General features: G+C 42.5%; 1 non-coding gene across 1 annotated transcript; it reads left to right on the top strand.

The window, feature by feature from the left end:
- Nucleotides 1–10,035: 10,035 nt before the first annotated feature.
- Nucleotides 10,036–10,142, top strand: LOC120250860. Its single transcript, XR_005533192.1, has one exon. It is a non-coding gene; the product is annotated as a small nucleolar RNA R71 (small nucleolar RNA).
- The last annotated feature ends 478 nt before the right edge of the window (nucleotides 10,143–10,620 follow it).

Here is a 10,620-nt window from a genome sequence, read left to right on the forward strand (position 1 = left end):
ATTTTGGGAATGATTATTTGATCGCTTTCAACTTGTTGAAAGAGAAATTAGTGCAAGCACCGATTTTGATCACATCAGATTGGAATGAACCCTTCGAGCACATGTGCAATGCAAGTGATTATGCTATTGGAGCAGCTTTGGGTTAGAGGAAAGGTACGCAGTTCCAACCAATCTATTATGCTAGCAAGACTCTCATGAGTACTCAAGAGAACTATACAACCACTGAAAAGAGTTGTTAGTAGTGGTGTTTGCTTTTGACAAGTTCAGACCATACCTCATCTTATCTAGGGTCATTGTATTTACCAATCACTCGGCACTCCATTATCTCATGAAATAGGCTGATGCGAAACAGAGGTTGACTCGTTGGATCTTAATATTGTAAGAGTTTGATATGGAGATAAAAGATAAGAGAAGTACAAGAATGTGGTTGTAGATTAACAATGCCCCTTGCGTGTGACACGCAAGTGCATAGGTTTGTCGAGTAATAAATCCCAGGTGAGTGGGGTATAGTATCCACAGGGAGTAGGGAGTAAAAATACTTAAATTTCTACTTAACCACGTGAAATTGAACAGTGATAATGTCGATAAAATGTAATGTGAACAAAGATAAAAGGAACAAGAATGAGAGGCGCGAGTAAGTGAGAGGTAAGGTAATAGATAGAAGTGTGATACTCGGACAATGCTCCCCATAGGATTAATGTTTCAAGTGGAGGACCCACTATTATACTTCCTAATCAATGCTTAATGTGTCCTGGAAATTATTAAGCACACGGTCCCAAATCTAAGGTCAACTGTGACTAAATCTACACTATGTCCTAGTGGAGAAATTGCTCAGTCTCAACACCTCACACCGTGTAATGTTGCAAGGAGTTCTGGAGAATCCAATTGATAAACCGTCTTCCAATGAATAGACATAACCCTTTGTTCTAGGCGAAAGGTCCCTAGTCACATTTAAGCCCCAGATACTAGAGTCACTTCAACTCTTTACTGTGTTGCTTGCGCAACTAAGACCCAGCGGAGTTCATCCTCTAGAACTTCACTCTATTGTGGCCGCAAGGAACTCAAGAAAATGGAGGTAGGATAAATCACACCCGCGGGGAAAGGTGACGCTTCACTACCTCTCGACTCACCCTCTCAACCCTCTCTAATCAAGCAATTTCTAAACCTCATAGTGTGTCACTCATCTACAATGGTTATCAAGATGGACTCCAAATCCTAGTGTCACTCTAGGGGAGAAATCATTCCACAAGCACTCAAGATTGGAACTCAATTGAAACATCAATTAAGGAAAGCATAATAAAACATCAATTAAACAATAACATCCTAGGGTTTACAAAATCAAAGTACCCACTAGGGTGTTTAGTTCTCCATGGAGCACAATACAATAAATTATGAAATAGAAAGTAAAAATGAGTGTTCCATAAGAAAATCCCCTCAGTAGTTGTGTCGATGGTCTTGTGGATTAGCCAAGTCTTCTCCAAAAGTCCCTTTGTCCGTCTTCGGGCACACCTCGCCGAATCGGTGTCGACGAAAGCTCCCCCAATAACCTTCTCCCAAGTGGAGCATGGTGTTGAATCCTTAGGACCACTCCAAAGACGTGCCAAATGAATCTCTAAACCATAGCCAATGGCCTCTCGAAGGATGGATGAAAGTTGAAGAAAAGGGGAAAATAAGATCCCAAAAATCAGGACGAATAGCGACTTAAATAGGGCTAGAATAGGGAATCCACATGCCCCTGTGGATTTTTCCCATTGGCTTATGGAAATTCTAGACAGGCATAGGGAATTTCAAAATGCCCATGTGGATTCTCTGGAAATCCTATTTTCGGCCGGCTGTGACCAGTAACTACTATAGTTCTTGCTACAGTAACCTGCTACAATACTTGGCCAAAACACTCCCAATTCCACGCTTTTCATCGAGGCAATATAAACAGGCACACATTTATGTCATAGATCATACGTCTTCTTTAATCAAAAGCTTCATTTGCAGAGGTCTTGTTATCAATGCACAAGTCAGGATACGCAAATGTGACTGCCTTTATGTCCCTCCAACTCATTGTAGTGACTTGAATTCATGGAGGTTGGCACACATTCATGTATCTTGGAGTCCCACTTGTGTCATCCCACTTGTGTCTTCGCATTTGTTCCTTTCAAGATTCCACCAAATAATGCGTTTACGATCTACTTTTGGCTTCTTTTCTCAATACTTAGATTCATAACCCTACATGCGAAAAAGAACACAAATACATAGCACTTAAAGCTACTAAAAGTAATGCTCCTCATAAGGAAAGAATACTTCGCATTCTTATCACACAAGCACTTATCAAACTCCCCCACACTTAAGCTTTTGCTTGTCCTCTAGCAAAAATAACATATTCAAGCATAAAAGAAGAAAATATTGAAAGGGCTCGGCCTTAGGTTCACCAAAGCATGCAAAGAGAGCATTCTACAAGTAAGGGAAATTTCAACACTAAATAAGAAAAATCAATGCTCTACCTAAAAACTCAAATAAAAAAGGACAACAAACCCAAAATCGTGTAAGTGTGTGTAAACTCGCTCAATTCAAGCCAAAGTATACTCCTCAAAGTTCTAAGTATTACGGACTTATTTATCTACACAACATAACAAAATATAAAGATGGTAGTAGCTCACACATCCTCTAAGGTAGCCTTTTCCCAAGCGGCCGCTAAGGTGGCTTTCACACTTTCCAGGCAGTAGCTCTTTCTACCTTGGTGGTAGCTTTCACTCATCCCATGAGATAGCCCTTTCTCTCATTAGGGCATAACTAGTATCCGACTTATGAGAGTAGCTTCATACTTAATAGGTGATAGCTCTTTCCACCCAAAATGCACCAGTAAACAATATATCTATTTTTTTTCTTTTTTTTCAAATTTTTTTAAAGCAAAATAACACAAGAAACAAAACTAATCAGTCTCTTAAACATCGAGCTTGAGTTTCCAAAAGAGTTTCAAGAGTGAGTAGTGCAAAAAGTATCAATCAGGCAAAAATTCCTAGAAATTCAAGAACAAACTAGAGCATGAAAACATTCAATGTTAAAATTCTCCTAAACTCGAGAATACAATCATTGCAACTAAGGTGAACCGCCATTGGCTACGTGAACATGTATGTCAATCAAAATTTATATAAAGGACATGTGCAATGTGAACTACCCCCCACACTTAAGATGTACATTGTCCTCAATATATCATGCAAGCACAATAGAAAATAAATCAATCAAGCATAAATATGGAAGTGACAATTGGAACAATACTCTCCTGACTCCTAGTTTTTCGTTTGATGGAGCTAAATCATTGGGAGTAAAGTTCCAACAGGTTGAGAAGCACACACGGTCCACATTGGCTGTGTCCATGACTAGTTCTTATTTCCCATACTGACAAGACCATCTACACGCATACACAAGGGGTTTCAGTGAAGCTCAACAAAAACAAAACAACAACAACTCCAGTATATATAAAAGATAGAGTAATGAACTACAACTCAGGACAAAAATTGAAGATAAACTCAGAAGGAAGATCCTTTCTGAGTATACAAGTCCAAAATAAAATGCAAAAATAAAGAAATGAAATGAAAAAAAAATGCATCAAGTGACGGTGTCATCTAGTGTCGGCTCTGTTGCTACCGTTGGATAGTCAAAAGGTGCATGTGGATCAGGTGATGGTGAAGCTAGTGGGGCTGGTGGGGTCCTTGGTCTCCTGATGAAAGGCGAGGGTGCATCTCACTCTAATAGCTGCAGTATGGTGTCAAGACGCGCCATCATCCCCGCGTACTGCGCAACCTATATGGGATCTCGGTTCAAACCTCACCCATAGCACTCTCTAGGCTCTCAAAATGATCATGGGCTCGAGAAGGAGTAGAAATGTGTACTGGGCGCCAGAGTGTCTCCTATGTTGTAAGGGGTACTCCGGTCTTCATGGATGCACACCGAGACTCGGGAACCTGTCGTGAACCCTCCACTACGTCCCTTCTATCCTCAGTGGTCTCTAGGGTAGCCATAGCCAGAATGTATGCTCCAGGTCCAAATCTACACACTAATCCCAACATCCTAATCGTATCAAGTCCAAGAGGGGAGGGAACGGCCGCCTTTTCGGCTCCGCGGATAGTGTCTAGAAAACCCATCCCCAAGATGAGTCTAGTGATGTAAGGGCCAGTGAATAATGCTCCCACTCTCGAAAACTGGCCTTGGTGCCTCAAGAAGTCTGCCACTATATACCCCAGGTGAATCGGCACATTCAGCCCATGGAATATAAATAGAGTAAGTCCTGCCTGCTCAAAACAGCTGTGTTGTCACCTCGGCCAATCATAGACCTACTAAGGACTGAGTGTAAATATCTGTAGCTCAGCCGGGATAACCCTGAGGCCTTAGACACTCCTGGTTCATACTGCCCTTCTCCACACAAAGCTCGGTATGCTTGCAGTGGGGTAAGGATGCCATGGTAATCTGTTGGCAAGCATCCATACTCCTCTGTATCTATGTATGTCTCATCATACAAGCCCATACAAACTGAGAACTCAGTGACACTCATGCAAAAATAATGTCCGAATACTCGCAACTGTATATTATTAATGGTGTCGAATCTCTCATATGGCTAATCAAACTCGAAGGATGCCAAGACTGCCACCGTCAATGCGTGGATAGCTGGCTCTCAGATCGACAACAATCTCCTCCAGCTTCCCGCTGCTAACATCTCGCTAATCTCATTGGCTAACTCATCACCCCCTTGAAATTCTCTCAACACACTTAAATCCACAAAATGAGACTGTCCAAGATTGAGTCGCGATAACCTCTCAAATCGACAATGATGCTCGGGATTCGAGAATTCAATGTGTGCTAGCTCAGATGGAGTCTCCCTAGGATGCTTACCCTCTTGCTTCTTCGAACGCGGTGCCATACCTATAATAATTAATGAAGAAATAGTATTGTAGAATTCCACACATCGTGTGGAAATTTCCCACTCCCGTGTGGATCTATGGGGCATGAAAATCGCATGGCCGCATGTCAATACTACAAAAATACAACTTAAAACCACGTCTAAACTCTTTCTAAACATGCATAAGCCATTCTTGAGTGAAAATCGCACCACACTACCACTTTTAATCCAATAAAAACAAGAAATGGTGACTAAGAGAGGGGATAAAATGTTTACTGATGAAATGAGTATGAAAACTTTGAAATCTGCTTGGAAATTGAATAAAAACCCTCTAAAGCAGTGATGCGAGGTCGGGCAACTGATCAAGAATGCTCTTCAAGTGATTAAAGGTTGAATGGAGAAAAATCTCAAAGAGATTTTAAAGAAAAACTCGCGTCTCTTGGAATTCTGCGTATCCACACGAGCGTGTGGAAATTACCCACGCCCGTGTGATGCTACAGGAGACTCACAGGGGCGAATGCACACCCCTGTTATCTCGGGAAAACACTTAATGCCCTCTTGACACAACCACACGAGGGTGCATAAATTACCCACGCCCTTGCAGCCGACCCACAGAGCAGATGCACACCCTTGTGGGCTCTCTGTTTAACTGAGAGAATTATCTAAGTATGACCCACACCTGTATGGAAATTCCACATGTGCGTGGAACTTCACAGGCCCAACTCACAGGGGCAAACGCACGCCCCTGTGTCTTCTAAGGATGAAGGAGAGGTCTTCTATAGAGATGCACATGGGCGTACAGAAAATACCCACGCCCGTGGGTTTGTTACAGGATCACCCACAAGGGTGACTCCACGCCCCTGTGTGCCCTCGGGAAAATTTCTAATTCTCTGCAAGAACTCACATGCTCGTGCGGAAATTAACCATAGGCGTGTGAATGTCACAAGGTCATTCACAGGGGCAAGTCCACGCCCCTGTGCCCTCTCGGGATGAGATCATAGTAGAGAGCCACGGGAGTGTGGAAATTCCACACGCGCGTGCATTTTCTCTGGATGCCTTAAAAACTCTACAGGCTCTGTAGAAAATTCCTGAACATGCAAATACACTCTGAGCCTTCCCTATCATGCAAAATACACCCACAAAAACATGAGAAACTAGCTCGCACGACCAAAAACTTTGCCAAACACATTAAAGTACATGATAACACCAAAAATCCACAAGAAAAATCATAGCAACGCATCAAAACATATAGATACTAACACTCAAAGTATTATTCATACAAACACTAAACTATAACTAGAAAAATAGTAAATACTTGGGTTGCTGATAAGTGCTTGTGCGATATGAATGCGAAGCATTCTTTCCTTATGTTAAGCATTACCTTTCTCGGGGCTTTACACTAATTTGTGTGTTTTTATGTTACTTTTATGCAGGTAGGGTTGTGAGGCCGATTATGAAGGAAAGAAGCCAATGTGGATCATAATGCACCGATTTTGGAGGGAATCTTGCTAAGGTTCAAACGCGAAGACATAGGTTGGGTATGAGATGCTAGAGTGTGTGCCAACCTTCTCGTATTTGAGTGAGCACAACCATTTGGAGGGGCACAAGGGCAGTCATACTCAAGCATTCTGACTTGTGCATATAGAACAAGATCTCCGCCAACTTTTCCATCATTGAAGAAGCAAAGCAATCCACGACGTGAACGTGTGCCCGTTTGCGTTACCTCGATGAGAGTATGGATTTGGGAAGTATTTTAGGCCGGATACTGTAGCAGAGTAATATAGCAACAATGTAGTAAAGTACTGTAGCAGTACTGTTCACATCCATCCGGGGAAAATACAGAACAGAGAATTCACACGCCCGTGTGAAAAATCCACAGGGGCGTCCACAGGGTCGTGTGGATCTCCGATTCCTGCCCTATTTAAAGCCTATTCAGCCCCGATTTCAGCATTCTTTTCTCCATCTTTTCCCCAACTTGAGAGAGGGCTTCGGCTAGGGTTTTGATAGGAATTGGCTAGGGTTTTGGAGAGGTTCTACGGCTCCGACATCGTCATCTCTTTGGAAGAAGGTTGGTAGGGGAGCTTCCATCGAGGCGTATCCTATACCGGACAAAGGGATCTTTGGACGACGAGTAGAGGACTTTTCACAAGACCATCGACACAACTATCAAGGGGGTTTTCTATGGATTCATTACTTTTACATTCTATTTCTTTGATTGTACCTAGCTCCATGGAGAGCTAAACCCCTAGTGGGTACTTGGGTATTTGTGAACCCTAGGATGGATTCATTTCTTTGAATCTCTTTATTATGCTTTCAATTAGTTGATGTTTATTATGAGTTCCAACCTTGAATGCTTGATTGTGTGAATACTCCCCTAGAGTGACACTAGGGTTGAGAGTTCTTGTTGATAACCCTGTGAGTGAGTGACACACCACGAGTGTTAGACAAATCTAGGTTAGAGAGGGTTGAGAGGGTGAGTCGAGAGGTACAGGAGCATCCCCTTTCCCCTCCGATGTGTTAGATTTTATCTCCATTCCTCGAGTTCTTTGCGGCCACAATAGAGTGAATGGTCTAAGGGATGACCTTCCGCTTGGGATTAGTTGCGGGTGCAGCGGAGTGAAGCGCAGAAGTGATCTTAGTATCTAGGGCTTAATTGTGGTTAGGGACCTTCCACCTGGACCAAAGGGTTAGGTCTACAATTAGAAAGAGATTTATCACTTGGAATCCCTAGAACTTATTGCAATTCTATGCGAGTGCAAGGTTGAGAGGTTATTCAATCTCTCCTCCGGGACATGTATAGAGTTAGGCATAGTTGACCTTAGATTTGGAACTATGTAATTAAGGATTTCCATGACTCACTATTACATTAATTAGGAAGCATAATAGAGGGTTCTTGCACTTGAAACGATTGTCCTAGCGGAGCAATATCCGGGTACCCCATCTTTATCAATTGCCTTATCTTCTCCTTTACTTGTGCTCTCTTACTTGTTGTTTTTACTTTTGAGAATTGAATCATTGTCACATATATCACTATTTACTTTTCACATAGTTAAGAAGCGAATTAAGTATTTTTATTCCCTACTCCCTGTGGATACGATACCCACTCATCCGGGATTATTACTTCGACAAACCCGTGCACTTGCGGGATATAAGTAAGAAGACCTTGTCTGTTGCCTCCCAAGAAGTGCTTGTTTAACGTCATTAAGCTTGGCGTACCTTGTCTTAACTCACGGGGGCTCATAGATGAAGGTCTCCCTCTTACCCATGACTTGAAAGCACGATGAGCAAAGTCTTTTGAAGGTAGAGGGGGAGTTATCGAGCTTGTTACCACTTAAGGGATTGTCACCCTTGTTCCTTTCATGCACATTCCCAATAGCCTTGGGGCATTTCTTATGCTGTCTTCTCGCTCTCTTCATCTTCCAGAGCATATTTTTCACGATCCCTGGAGTAGGTAGTACTTTCTCCTCTAAACTAAGCATCATCAACTCCTCGTTCTCCTTGTCTTGGTTTAACAAACCCCTCGTATGGGTCCGGATTCAACATTTCCTGCACATATTTATTGATTAGTTCATCAGTAGTGTTAAGAAAATATAAAGTATCATCAAAGTCAAGAGAATGTCGCATGGCTTAGGCAAGGTGGTAGGTTAACTTATTGTCGCCCACCCTCAGTGTCAACTCCCCACCGTCCATGTGGATCAATGCCTTGGAAGTGTGCAAAAATGGCCTCCCAAGCATCAAAGGAACATCTGCATCCTCATCAACGTCCAACACTACAAAGTCTACAAGAAATATGCACTCGTTAACCTTGACAGGCACGTCTTTGATGATGCCCCTCAGATGTCTCACCATTCGGTCTGCCAATTACAATGTCATCTGAGTGGGCCTAGGCTCTCCCAAGCCTAGCTTCTGAAAGAAAGAGTATGGCATGATGCTGAAACTGGCCCTTGAGTCTGCCAATGCTATCTCTTCACCCAAATTGCCAATCTTGCATGGGATAATGAAGCTTCCTGGGTCTTTCTTCTTGTTTCGCATAATCTTTTTCAAGACCACCGAGCAAGATGCATCTAGAATCATGGAGGCACTCTCCTCCAACTTCCTTTTGTTAGTCAACAAATCTTTCAAGAACTTTGCATACCTAGGCATTTAGCATAATGCCTCAACAAATGGAATGTTTATGTGTAATTGCTTAAACAAACACAGAAATTTCTTGTACTATTCATCATCTTGGTTTTTCTTCAACCTTGAGGGGTACAGAATTCTTGGCTTGTAGGGTGGGGGTGCCACCTCTTTCTCCTTGTTCACTCTATCCTCAACCTCTACGACCTTGGGTACTTCAATATTGGTCTTCTCATTTAGAAGCCTACCCTCGACCTCATGACCACTTCTCAAAGTGATCGCCTTCACATATTCTCTCAAATTCATCTTGGTGTTACTTGGCAAGCTTCCTTGTGGTCTCTCCAATAGAGACTTCACAATTGATTGAAACCGCTTATCTGGTGAAGCGGTGTGGTTGCGAAGTGTTGCCTCAATCGATTGAAACCACTTATCTGGTGATTGCACAAATCGGGTCAAGGATTTCTCTAGATCGGTCATTCCGGTCTCCAAACCTGAAACTCTATTTTCCATGTTCGAGTCTTGTTGTTGTTGTTGGAAACCCGGTGGTGCTATTGCCTTTTGTTGTCCTTGGTTACTCCATGAGAAATTAAGGCGGTTCCTCCAACCCGAATTATAGGTATTGCTATACGGATTGCCTTGGTTTTCTCATTGCATTACCCACATAGTCAACTTACTCAATAGAGTGTGTATCACCAACAGCTATCGGGCAATCGGATGGGGCATGTCCTTCCCCACGTCCATCACAATTCTTTACGACCGCCAATCTAGGAGAAGTTAGAGTCTCTAACTTCTTATTTAATACCTCTACTTGGGCCACCAATGATGTAACCACATCGATCTCATGGATGTCGGCCACTTTCTTCTTGTCCCTAGCATTCCATTGGTAGGTGTTCAACCCCATTTCTTCAATTAATTGCCTTGCTTCTCCGAGGGTCTTGATACCTAAGGTACATCCTACCATTGCATCAAATAACTGTCTTGTACTTGGGTTTAAACCATTGTAAAAAGTATGAATGATCATCCACTCCGGAAACCCATGTTGAGGACTTTTTCCCAAGAGTTCCTTGAACCTTTCCCATGTCTCAAATAGAAACTCCAATTCCATTTGCACAAAGGACAAGATTTCACTCCTAAGCTTTAAAGATTTTTTGGGAGAAAAATAACGGGCAAGGAAAGCTTCTCCCATCTCCTCCCATGCAGTGATCGATGTTCTAGGTAATGAGTGTAGCACCGCTTCGCTCACCCCTTTAAAGAAAATGGGAAGGCTCTCAACTTGATGGCATCATCCGTAACACCATTGATCTTGAGCATATCACACACTTCCAAGAAATTCTCTATGTGACTGTTTGGATCCTCATCGGCCAAACCATTGAACTGTGTGGACTGCTGTAACATGTAGATGAATGCCGACTTTAGCTCAAAATTCTGGGTTGTGATTGGGGGCTGCACAATGCTAGATTGTGTCCCCAACAATGTGAAAGATCAATAGAGATAAGTGTGACAATGATTCAATTCTCAAAAGTAAAATCAACAAGTAAGAGAGTACGAGTAAAAGAGAAGGTAAGGCAATCGATAAAGATGGGGTACTCGGATAATGCTCTTCCTAGGACGATCGC

This window comes from Dioscorea cayenensis, chromosome 19, assembly GCF_009730915.1.
Source record: "Dioscorea cayenensis subsp. rotundata cultivar TDr96_F1 chromosome 19, TDr96_F1_v2_PseudoChromosome.rev07_lg8_w22 25.fasta, whole genome shotgun sequence".
NCBI classification, from domain to species: Eukaryota; Viridiplantae; Streptophyta; class Magnoliopsida; order Dioscoreales; family Dioscoreaceae; genus Dioscorea; species Dioscorea cayenensis.